Below are 13,250 nucleotides of genomic sequence, written 5' to 3' on the forward strand. Positions count from 1 at the left end.
TTTCTTTCTTTCCTTTTTAAAGAATAAGTTTATGTAGAACACTGCAAAGAGAGTAGTGAGCAGTGCAGGACAGACTTGCCTGCAAATCTTTTTAAAGTTTGGACCTTTCATGTACCCCAAAGACCCATTTGATAAAGGCTTGGTCCCCAGGGTGATACTATTGGGAAGCTGTGGAGTCTTTAAGAGGTGGTGCCTGGTGTGAGGAGTCAGGTCTTTGTGGGATATGCTCTTACAGGGGATATCAGGTGTTCTCTCTCTCTTTTTCCTCTTCCTCCTCTCTCTCCCTCTGTCTGTCTCCCTCTCTCTCCCTCTGTCTGTCTCCCTCTCTCTCCCTCCTCTTCTTCTCCCTGGATCTTCCCTCAGTAGCTTGTCTGCAGCATGGTACTTCCTACCATGATGCTCTACAGACCCAAAAGCAATGGTATGGAGTATCCATGGGCGGACACCTGTGAAGCTGCTAGTCAAAACAAAACTTTCCTATTATAAATTAATCGCAGGTATTTCATTAAGTCAAGGGAAAGCTGACTAACATACTTCTCAGGTGGAAGATGCCTGTGGTGGTTTGTTTGTTTGTTTGTTTGTTTGTTTGTTTTTTGTACTGTTAGGATGGAACCCAGGTCCTCACACATGATAGGCAAGTGCTCTACCACTGAGACAACCCCAGCCCATGTGGCAAAATCCTTGAGTCTCCGAGTGAGCCTGTTCCCTCTTTTGTATGGATTCAATTCCAATCAGCTCATTCATTCATTCTTGATTTTCTTCTTCCTCTAAGGGGAAGAATCAGCAGATCCTGTGGCTTTTGTCTCCTGTTATTACCCAATACCTCCTCACCATCATGAAATAACTCAAGCAGTCCACTTTGTTCAGAAATACAGAGTCTGGGACGTGGTGAAATAGGCCTGTGATCTGCACTCAGGAGGCTGAGGCAAGAGGATCATGAATTCAAGCTCAGTCCACGCTGTATAGTAAGACACTAAAAAGTTTCCAAACTGTAGCAGCCTTTGCTTCCTTAAAAACTTAGCAACAAAGTTAGTTTCCTATGCTCCCCAAAGTCTATTACCTCACAGTTTTATTATACCAGATTCAACAACTGAGCTAAAATTGCTGATAGAATGCCCTAGACGATCTTTTTGCAAACTGGAGGGGGCCATCCCCTTCACTTCTCCAGCTTCCAGAAGGCACCCGCCTCCCTTGCTCCATTTCCCCTTTCAGTAGCAAGGAAACATCACCATGTCCATTCTCCGGTCCATAGCATGGGAAGCTTTTAGTGAGTCATGTGATTAGACTGCTGCCTCAGTCTATTCTGTGGTTGCTGTAACAAAATACCCAAGGCTGGGTGATTTACAGACAATAGCATCTTGTTTAACTCCAGGTGTGGAGGCTGAGAAGCCCAAGAGCATGGTGCCAGTGTCTGCTCAGCCTGTGGTAAGGGCTTCATGCTGCTTTAGTCCATTGCAGAAAGCAGGAGGTGCTGGGCATGTGGAGAAGAGACAGAGACCAGCCTGACCTTCTAACAACCCAATCTCCTCCCTCTAGAACACTGGCTCCAGTCAACTGTGTGAGGCTCTACCACCATGATCCAAACCCTTCCCGCTAGGCCACACCTCCCAACACTGTCGCCATACCAGGCAGGCAACTGAGATCTCAGCACCTGAATTCAGAGGACAGCAACCGGAATCCCATCTCATGACCCGCAGCCTTAACCTCAGTAGCAAAGCAATTCTGCCATGTGATGGTGGAGCATGCTTGTGGCTTTTGGGGTTATGACTCCCATGACCCCCCATAACTTTGGGAGTTATGAAGGATTGGTTGGTCCTGCTCATCATGGCACACAACAGTTGTAAAGCACTCACTGGGAAAGGAGACAAGGGCAGCATGGAGTCAGGATGGCATGTGTGGGAACTAATTTAGTAGATAAGGAAGTTATACCTTACATCACCTCTAAGCCGAGCATGGACAAGCCCATGAGACCATAGTTCACTCTTCAGATCTCCTAAAGGCTCTGACATGGTTAGAAGGGAGGACAGTGCTTGAAGCTCGGGCACAGCAGGGCTGCTTAAGGATCTTCTGGCTAGCTGGGTGGCAAAGGATGGCGGATCTCTGTGAGTTTGAGGCTAGAATGGTCTATATAGAGAGTTCCAGACCATCCAGGGCTACATAGAGAGACCCTGTCTCAAAACAAAACAAAACACCAAAAATCTTCTGTCTGGGACTGGAGAGGTGGCTCAGTGGTTAAAAGCCCTGGCTGCTCTTTCAGAGAACTTGGGTTCAATTCCCAGCAGCTGCATGGTGGCTTACAACCATCCAGTTCCAGGGGATAGGACCACCTCTTCTGGTCTCCTTGGGTACCAGGCATGCATGTGGTGCACAGACATACAAACAGACAAAACACCCCCCCCCCAAAAATAAATACATAAATAAAATTTAAAACTAATCTTCTGGTCCACAAAGACTGGACATTTATCCCCTAGGGTCTAGATGAGGGGTTGGGCACCTGGAGATCATACTAATGTAAGAAGCGCTGTCCCCACCTCTGTTCACCCCAGCCTTCTTTCTCCATGTTGCTGCTGCACAGAGGGCTCAGGCCAACCTTCCAGAAGCTGCAGGAGCTTCCCGGGGTCCCCCTCCATCTCTCTGTGAGTGATGAGTGTTTGGCAACCATTCTGTTTCTTCTAGCTTTTCTCTCCCCACTTAGCTGCTGTTGCATTTAAATTGTACCCCGCCCGCCCCGCCCCGCCCCGCCCCGCCCCATTTGTGTTAAATTGGTCTTTTCTGGTGGTGGGGTTGAATCCAGGGCCTCAGGCATGTTCAGTATGTGCCTCGGAGTAACGCTCGTCAGTCCAGGAAAGAATATCTAAATATAGCGGCCCAGCCCAAACTTTTTATGCTGGACATCTGTCACCCAGCACTCCCTCCCTGCAAGTACTGGGCTTCTCAACTGCTTGTAAATTTTATAATGTTCACCTTTTAAAATTGGGCCCACAGTTTACCCACAGTGAATGCAGAGTTTTTACCAAAGCTTAAGAAGGTCTGACAAATGTATACATCCAGGGAACCCAAGTGTCCCCCCCCCCCCCCCCCCCCGCCCCCATCCAGGCATAGAACATTCTGTCTTCTCAGAAAGTTTCCCTTGCCACAGGGTCAATATTCATACACACACACACACACACACACACACACACACACACACACACACACACACACACACACACACACACACACACACTCGCACGCACACGCACACGCACACGCACATGATGGGTCCACTACCATGATTTTTACCTGCTTTTGACATTCTTGAGAATGAGCAGGAAACCAGGGATCCACTTTTGAGGAAAACCTGGAATCTAAGCAGAACCAAAGGGAGCATGGAAACAGGGTATTCAGAGACAAAAACTTTCAAACAAGCTATGGGCTCTGTGTTCACACACACACACACACACACACACACACACACACAAATCATAGCCAGGCAGCGGTGGCTCACACCTTTATCCCAGCACTTGGGAGGCAGAGGCAGGTGGATCTGTGAGTTTGAGGCCTTCTTGGGCTACAGAGTGAGTTCCAGGAAAGGCACAAAGCTACACAGAGAAACCCTGTCTCTAAAAACCAAAAGAAAAAAGAAAAAAAAATGCATAGTAACTATGAAAGATACTGGGGGTGTCTCCAGAAATAATGGAAACAAAAGTTTGGGCTGGAGTCTAGAATGACCTGTCTTAAAACAACAATGTATAAATGTTTCTCATAAATAAAACTTTAATTTCTTTTGCTACATCTCAATATGTAGCTCAGGCTGTCCAAGAACCTGCCTTCAACCTGCCCCGCATCCTCAGCGCTAGCCTTCCAGGCCGGTGCCACCGTGCCTTGCTATGTTTCCGTATACTGAGTAACAGTGGGGACAAAAGAGACTAGGAAGCAAATAGGGAGAGACCCCCGGAGCGTAGGAGGATGGACCTGGGAAAGGGTGAGGGGATGGCTCAGCAGAGTGAGGGGATGTTAAAACCAGCTCCCTCTGGTCTCACTGGGGGTTGCTCATGAGAAGGGCACTCTGTGCATGTGATTGAGAAGAAGTTCTGTGCACAGTGATTGAGAAGACTCTAAAGCCATGAGAAGAGCTAGTTGGGTTTCTGGCTTTTAATTTGATTTTGTACTTTTATTTATATATGCACGTGCATGTTCACTGGTGTGGTGTGCATATGTGCATGTGTGTGTGTGCGTGCATGTGTGCATGCGTGTGTGTAGGCCAGAAGAAGGAGTTTGAGCCCTGGCAGCCTAAGTTACAGGCATTTGTGAGCTGCTTGATGTAGGTGCTGGGATCTGAACTCTAGCCCTCTGATAGAGTTCTCTTAACCACCAAGCCATCTCTCTAGCCCTGACTGTTTATTGTATTATTATTGTTGTTGTTGTTATTTTGATTTTTTCGAGACAGGCTTTCTCTGTGTAGCTTTGGCACCTTTCCTGGAACTCACTCTATAGCCCAGGCTGGCTTCGAACTCACAGAGATCCGTCTGCTTCTGCCTCCCAACTGCTGAAATTAAAGGTGTGCACCACCACTGCCCAGCACAACCCTGGATTTTTAAAAAGACTTATCTTATTTCAAATTCTGGATATTTGTGTGTATATGGAATGTGCTCAAGGAGGCCAGAGGTGCCAGATCCCTCTGGTACGGGAGTTACAGGAACCATTCCATATGGGTGCTAGGAACCAAACTCAGGTCCTCTACAATAGTAGTGCATGCTCTTAACTTCTGACTCATCTCCTTAGCCTCATCTTTTTTTTTTTAAAGATAGTTTTATTGCATATATTACTTATACGAAATAATGGGTTCCATTATGATGTTTTCATGCATGTATGTCATGTACTTTGGTTATATCAACATGCTCTACAGCCCTGTCCCACTCCTCCTTCAGGCCCCCTTCTTCCTAAATAGGCCCCCTTCTTTCACGCCCTTTAAAACATGTAGATTCAAATACACGAGAGAGAACAGGTGATATTTGCCTTCCTGAGTCTGGTTAGTTTCTCAACAGATGATCTCCAGTTGCATCCATTTTCCTGGAAATAACATAATTTCATTCTTCATGGCTGAATAACACCATTGTGTGTAGAGACCAGAGTTCTCTTTTCTTCCTTTGGATGCCTTTGGTGCATTTGTGGACATGTAGATGTGCTCATCTGTGCGTGTGTGTACGGAAGAGGCTAGAGGCTGACCCTGGGTGTCTTCCTTATCAGTCTTCATTTTATTTTTTTGAGACAGGGTCTCTCACTGAACCTGTGGCTGCCATTCCTGGTAGACTGGTTCATGAGGAAGGAACCCCTACCCTCCTCCACTCTGCCTGTCTTTTTTCTGTCCCACATGCTAGAGTTACAGGCATGGGCTGTACACACATTTGGTTTTTACATGGGTGCTGGGGATCCAAACTCAGATCCTTGTGTTTGTGCAGCAAGTGCTTTACCTTCCCATCATTTCCCTAGCCCTCTGTGTTTCCTTTTTTCTAATTGATTATTATTGTTATTAGCTGGTATACAAAGTAACGGATTTCACTATGACATCTTCAAATATAGAAATTTTCCCTATGTACATACATACATACACACACACATACATACGTACACACACATACATATGTACATAAACACATACATACACATACATACATACATACACACATACACACATACACACATACATATACATACATACACACATTCATACACACATAGATACATACATACACACATACATACATACACACATACACACATACATACATACATACATACATACATACATACACACATACACACACATACATACATACATACACACATACACACATACACACATACATATACATACATACATACACACATACATACATACACACATTCATACACACATAGATACATACATACACACATACATACACACATACACACATACATACATACACACACATACATACATACATACATACACATACATACACACATACACACATACACACACATACATACATACATACATACACACACATACACACATACATACATACACACATACATACATACATACATACACACATACACACATACACACACATACATACACACATACATACATACATACATACACACATACATACATACATACATACACACATACATACACATACATACATACACACATACATACACACATACATACATACACACATACATACATACATACATACACACATACATATACATACATACACACATACATACATACACACACATACACACATACACACATACATACACACATACACACATACATACACACACATACATACACACATACATACACACACATACATACACACATACATACATACACACATACACACATACATACACATACACACATACATACACACATACATATACATACATACATACACACATACACACATACACATATATGTATACATATTTACTTTTTGTCCATTACTCTGTGGACAAGTGGCTGGTACCCTGCCTTGGCTGTTCTGTGCAGTGCAGTGACACACTGTGTAGGTGTCTCTGTGTTGTGCTGACTCAGGACCCTTTGCTATGTCATGTCACATGGTTCTATTCACATTTGTGAGGGTCCTCCACACTGATTTACAGAGTGGCTGCTGGGTTTGTGACTTGGAAGCAGAGTCAGTGTAGTGACTTAGATTCCTGTGTTCTCCTGGTGAAGCAAGAGCCAGGCCTTGGGGAGAGAAGAGAAGTCAGCAAGAGTCAGCTGTGCCTTGTCATGCTATGGACACCACGTGGGTGTCACCTGGAGTTGGTGTGACGTGTAGGGTGTTTAGGGGAGCTTGGGTAGCGATGCTCAGAGCAGACAGGAAAGAGGGGCCTGTGAGGCAACAGTGAGTTTCCCCTTCTAGACAAGCTTCTGGAGGTTAAGGGACATGGCGGCTTGGGATGGGGCTCTCCCTGGTGGAACCACTTGCTTGGTGCAGGCAGCGACAGGATGGGTGGTTGGTGTCATTCCCGTAGATGCCCAATGGGAGAGGTGGGCGAGCAAGTGGGGCGCTTTCCAGGTATCGGTCCTGTGATGGAGAGTGGAGTCCATAGAGGATGAGATGCGTAGTGGTGGCTGCCAGGCTGCCAGGCAGTGAGGAGGTGAAATGGCATTGGGTAGCTGTCTCTGTGAGGTCAAAGGGCTGTCACATGCAAGAACTGGACAAACGCTGGGGGTAGACAGAGGGCAGGGATGGTGAGGGAGCAAGTCAGAGATTCTGAGAGGGTAAGGTCTGGGGTTTGTACCTGGGGCTATAAGCCAGAGGGGCAGAGTGGGCTGGAGGTGATAGCAGGACATCTGAGCACTCAGAGGACAGTGCTCTGATGACTCCGTTCTCTAAGCTCTATCCCTCACAAGTCTACACACAGTCGTTTGCTCTGGGGCATGGCCTGGCATGGGATGTCTAAAGGCTGCCAATATGTCACATTGAGCAGCAGGGCTTCTGGACCACAGTGTGGACAGAGACCGAGTTTCTGACAGAGAAATAAAACACACAGGAACGGCATGGTGTCCTGGGGCTGGCCCTGCTCAGTCACAGCCAGGGGAGCGGCTGTGGACCAGAGGACCTGGGCTTGAATGTCCTGGGTGATGGGGAGCAGAGGATGCTCTTTTCTCCCAATACAAGATAGTGTGTTGGGGGTTGAGGTAGGGAGTGGGGCTCTCATAGTCCTTTGCCCTGTCCTGCACTGTAGAATACTGGCCACTAGAGGGAGTGCTGGGTTCATATTTGCAGGGACTGGCCCAGTAAGGCTGTTGGCTCAGCCTTGGCTTCTTTTTCTAATGACTTTCTGGACAGGTTCAGATTTTGAAACCATATACTACAGGTCCACTACTTCTGGGCTATGTGGCCTTGCAGAGTAACCCAAAGGTTCTGTTATATGTTTCATCAGCTATAAAATGGATCCAGAAATGTTTGTAGTGATGCATGCCTATTATCCCAGCTCTTAGGATGCTGTGTCAGAATAGTGAGTTTGAGGCCAGCCTAAGTTACTACAGGGCTACACACTGAGTTTAGGGGCAGCCTGGTCTATATATCCAGACCCTGGCTCAAAGGAGAAAAATATAAAAAGTAGATAGATAGATAAATAAATAAATGAGCCAACACTTAAAACCCAGGACATTTTGTCCTTATATCAAAATATCTAACATCTTTGGAAAGCTGGGAGCCCTGAGAATCTGAGTCCACATTCCCACATGGGCACCCTGGGCATGGCCATATGGAGATGATCAGTAGGAGGCAAGAAGTAACAACTTCTTAACTAAGTAGCCAGTGTTGGTTCACGCTTTGGGAGTCTGACCCTCAGTAGTTTATTTTAGGCATGTTTAAACATAGCACAGTTTAGTGATTTTCCTGGTGATCCCAACACTTGGGAAGCAGAGATAGGCAGATCTCTCTGACTTTGGGGCCAGCCTGGTCTACAGAGAGAATTCTGAAAGAGCGGAACGGAGAAACCTTGTCTCAAAAAACAAAAAATAAAACAAAAGAAATGTCCTGGTGATAACTCAATCCTGTGTGTACAATAAGGCTTAAGACATGACTATATAGAAATTCTTTGTAAAGTACATGTGGCATCTTTCATAAAGATGGCTTCTCCAGATTGACAGACTCATGATAAGGGTCTAGGGAAGGATCGAGTGTGGTCTCAGCCACACAGATAGCACGAAAGTCACCAGGCTATTAATCATGTCTGCTCCCAGCCTTCTGGGCAGAAAACAGGTTATGCACCCCTCCATTTAAAGAGACAACCCGATGTGCTGAACATTCCTAGTTTCCCTAGTGCTTACCTGTGAGCACAAATAAGGACCTCCGCACTCCCCACACCCACCGGCTGTGCATTCACACAGATGTAGGGTGAATCACTTCTGGCCACTCCACTCCCAGGGCTCTGGCTCAAGTCAAAGCCATGCCTCCCATCTGAATCAGACAGCTTTTCTGGCTGCTCCTTCTGAGTCCCCTTTCCCACAGTCTGTTCTCCCTACACACCTAACCAACCCTTCTCTGCTCAAAACCCTTCAGAGTGAAAGCCAAAGACTTCCAGTGGCCTTCTCACCTCCCAGCACCCCTGCTGCCCCAGCCCCAGCCCTCCTCAGGGCTGCTGAACATCCCAAGTGCACTCTGACTGAAGGGCCTTTGTTTGCATGAGCTGTTTCCTTGGCCTGGCTCCCCTGTCGACATGACACCCCCCTCACCTCATTCAAGTCTCTGCTCGGAGACCACCATCTCTGTGAGGACTTCCCAGCATGCCGTTCCTTTTTTTCCCTGCCTTATCTCGGTTCACATTCATGCCTTGACCTGTATTGTTTACTTCTGTCCTTGTCCTCCCGTACTCCAGTTTGTCCTTGTCTCTCTTTACTAGAACAGAAGCTCTGCAAAGGTGGGGGCTTTTCTGTGTTGTGACATGCAAACAGTGCTTGCTTAGCACAGTGGGAGGACTTGATATTTGGGGGTACGCTGTAGCTTGGTGGCAGAGTACTTGTCTGGCATGTCAGAGGCCCTAAATTGATTCCCAGAACTGCAAGAGAAAACAAAAAGATAAAAAAGTATTTGCCTGGCTGCGCATGGTGGCACAGGCCTTAAACTCAGCACTGGGGAGGCAGAGGCAGACAGATCTCTATGAGTTTGAGGCTAGCCTGGTCTCCAGAGTGAGTTCTAGGCCAATGAGATTCTGTGTCAACATAACCAGCCAACCAGCCAAACAAAGGAACTATTTGCCTGTTGAGTGGATGGATGTATAAGTGCATTGGAGGCAATGATTGTACTAAGTGATCCAGCTGGGCCTGAGTGGGATGCTGTGGGATACTGAGGGATGCTGCTGGACCTGTCAACACAGAAGTGCAGAGCCTGCCTTCAGGCTGAACACCCTGTGGTTGGTGTCTTGAAGTTTTCTATCTGTCTTTGACTCTGTGATTGAAGGCTCATGGGACCCTTTCACTGGGGACTGGATCACTGCCAGGGTGGCCCTAGGTACTTGTAAGAGTTTGCACCGTCTTACAAATGTCCCCATGCCCAAGGGAGTACGGTATTCAACAGAAGTGAAACCCAGGGAGAAGATCCTAGGAGACTCTTCTGTCCTGTATTCTGAGCACAGAGTGACACAGGTCAGCCCCAGGACTCAGGGTATGTACCTGGCATGCACAGGTACATTCTGGATGTTGGACATTTGTCCACTGGAGCTGTTAGAACTGGGGTAATTTTGAACCCCACATTAGAGAGAATCAGGCTAAGCAAGAGAGAGCCCTTGGGTTCCTGGGACACTTGACCTTGGAGATGGCTGGCCTCTGGCCTCGCCCCTGGTAGCTTAAGCAGCAGGCTCTGAATTGGCTGGAGCAGGCCACTGGATTCCTCTCTGGGTCTCTGTTGTCACATCTATGAACTAGGCAAGAACCTTTTGTACACTGAACCACAGGGTGGGTGGGGCATTCAGTGATTGGCAGCCGAGGTTCCTGACAGTCACAGGGAGTGAGTGTGGCCCTGACCCATTATGGATCTCATCTGTGGTTATTCTGAACAGTCCAGATGTCAAGACTCTACTTCTATCTGTATTCCTTGAAATGCTCAAAGGATGGGTGACAAGGGACAAGATAGAAGTCAGTAGTGACTTCAGGCCCATGTACCAACATAGTAATGGCTTCAGGGAGGGCTGCAGACATCACCGGTAACTTTGGACCACACTTGGAGGAAGCTGCAGGACTCAGTAGTGTCCTTAGATCCTGGTGGTAGCTGCAGACTTTGAGCACAGCCTCCGACAAGTCCCGGTGACACCTGGGAGGTGCCTGTGTCTCATTCCCTGACCCCCATTCTGGCTAAGCCCTCATATCTCCCGGGCCACTAGAATTCAAGCCATTCTCTAGGATCCTCTTAATTAGTCAAGCTTATTAACTCCCACAAGGCTTCTCCTCCCCTCCTAATTAACTCACTTAATTAGGGCTTGCAGGCCCAGCTCCACCCAGCCCCCTCTTGCTCCCACCCTTGCCTGTCTCTTCCTGGCCCTGGCTCAGCCAAGCCCCAGGCAGGCTAGGAATGGGGTGGGCAGTGTCTGAATGTCTTCAGCTCCCTGGCCTTCACTTCATGTCCTGCTCCCCATCACAGGGCACCAGGACTCCACCTTCTGTAACAGCAGCATGAGGCAGAGAGGAAAACAGGTCAGGGCAGTGGATGGAGAGAGAGGAAACCGGATGAGATGGGCCTGAACATGGTGTCGAGGAGGGCTAGGAGCAGCTGGGCTGGGGAGCATGAGGGGATGCCAGGGCCTGGACCCTGAAGGCAATATGGATTTGAGTCCCAGGCTGTATGAAAGCTCTATCCAGCCTGCCCTCTCTCTATGCCCCTGATGCAGGGGGAAAGCTCCTGTGCAGAAGGGTCCCAGCCAGATAAAGGTGCTAGTATGTGTAGAATATGGCCTGGCACAAATCTGTGTTTATTAACTAAGTAGGTGGCCTTGAGAAGAGGCTAGGGGTGGGAATGTGAGGAACTGGGAGGAGGGTGGGGAGAGCCAGGTAGAGTCTGCCAGAAATATGCTGGGCCTGGGACAGAGGAAAGGGTATGCAGATCTGGGCATGGTAGCACATAGCTGTGATCCCAACACTATGGAGGCTGAGGCAGGGAGATCAAGCTTGAGGCTAGCCTCGATTGCGTTGTGAGGCTATGCCTCAAAGCCAAGAAAAGCTAGAGAGTGGGGTGTGGGGGGAGGTTGCTCACCTGGGTCAGATGAGCAGGTGTTTAATTCACTCCTAGATTTTTATCCATTGTAGAAATCCACGTTCACCCACAGTACAGAAAGCTTGGGTTTGAAGGTAGCAGAGAGACTCAGAGGAGACTTTACTGGGTCACAGAACTAAAAGGTCCAAGTCTTCAAGGGCAGGGATGTCAAGGGGTTCAGATAGTGACAAAGCTTGAACCCACCTCTTGGTTCTCTATCTGCTAGGCTGGCGTCATCCTCTGGAGGCTCTCCCCATGGGGCAACTCCAGGCTCACACTCTATCTTTACTGTGGCCTGGCTGGGGCAGGTACACATCAGAAAGGACCCGTGTAGCCAGGAATGTGTTATACACTGGTGGAGCTGGGTCACAAGACCAGCCCAGGAGTCGAACAGATGCTCCTCTTAGGGATACCCTCATCATCAGATCCCCTAACAAGTAAGGAGGGGTGTGGCAGGGAATGCAGGTTCCCAAAGGGGGTCTGGGAGCAGAACGTGTGGACAGATGCTAGGTAACGGAGTCTGTGCTGCTTGGACTGTGCGGGCATCATGCCAAGCCTAGGAAAGTTCCAAATGCAGGCATGTGTGGCAGTCTCTGCCAGGCCCCACCCAGATGTCCTTGGCCTCTTTCCCAGCTTTTCCTGCATCTTCCTCTCATTTCCTGAGGGCTTTCTGGTTCCACCCCCATCCCTACTCCCACCCCAGCAGCTCTTCTCCACCCCTGCCTCCAGGATGTGGCCAGCATGTCCTACACTGTCTCAGAGTTCCTCAGTGGTGTCGTCTGTGTATTTGGTTCACAGTGGTGGCCGGCTCCATGATCCACGGCTTGCCCATGTTCCCTGCTCTCTTTCCACTCCCCTGCCCGAGATCACCTACCAGATAAAGGACTTACTCAACTCTTGGTCTCAGGGTCTGTTTCAGAGAACTCAAACTAGGACACCATTGAAGCCAGCCCCCCTCTCCCCAGCCTCCAGGGATGTGTACTAGACACACTTGATCCCTTACAAATGTCTGTATTCCCGCGGGTCATTTTGCAAGGAGCAGGGACTGAGTGAGCTCTGAGAGTCCGGGCCTCAGTTGGAGGATTACAGAGATACAGTAAGCATGGCTGGAGTCAGGCCCTCATTCCTTCACTTCCAAAAGCAACAGCTACATCCCAGCCCTAAGGGCACAGCATCTATCACTATGGTGACAAGATGGCAGGGTGGGAGGGGCTAGCAGTGCCAAGGTCTTTTCAAAGCATGACCGATGAGGTCATCCAGAGTAAGTGTTTTTCTTTATGTGTGTCTATGTGTGTCTTTTGTATTTTATTTTATTTTTGAGGCAGGGTCTCACTCCATAGTCAAGGCTGGCTTTGAATTAGCAACATCCTCCTTCCTCAGCCTCTGAAACACTAAGGTTATAGGTGGAAGCCTCCCCATTGGAGTTTGTTCTAGATAGTTCTAAGACCTGGCTTTAGGAAATATACTCACAGAGCAGAAAAATTCAAAGTTGTGCCTGGT

This window comes from Onychomys torridus, chromosome 1, assembly GCF_903995425.1.
Source record: "Onychomys torridus chromosome 1, mOncTor1.1, whole genome shotgun sequence".
NCBI lineage: Eukaryota > Metazoa > Chordata > Mammalia > Rodentia > Cricetidae > Onychomys > Onychomys torridus.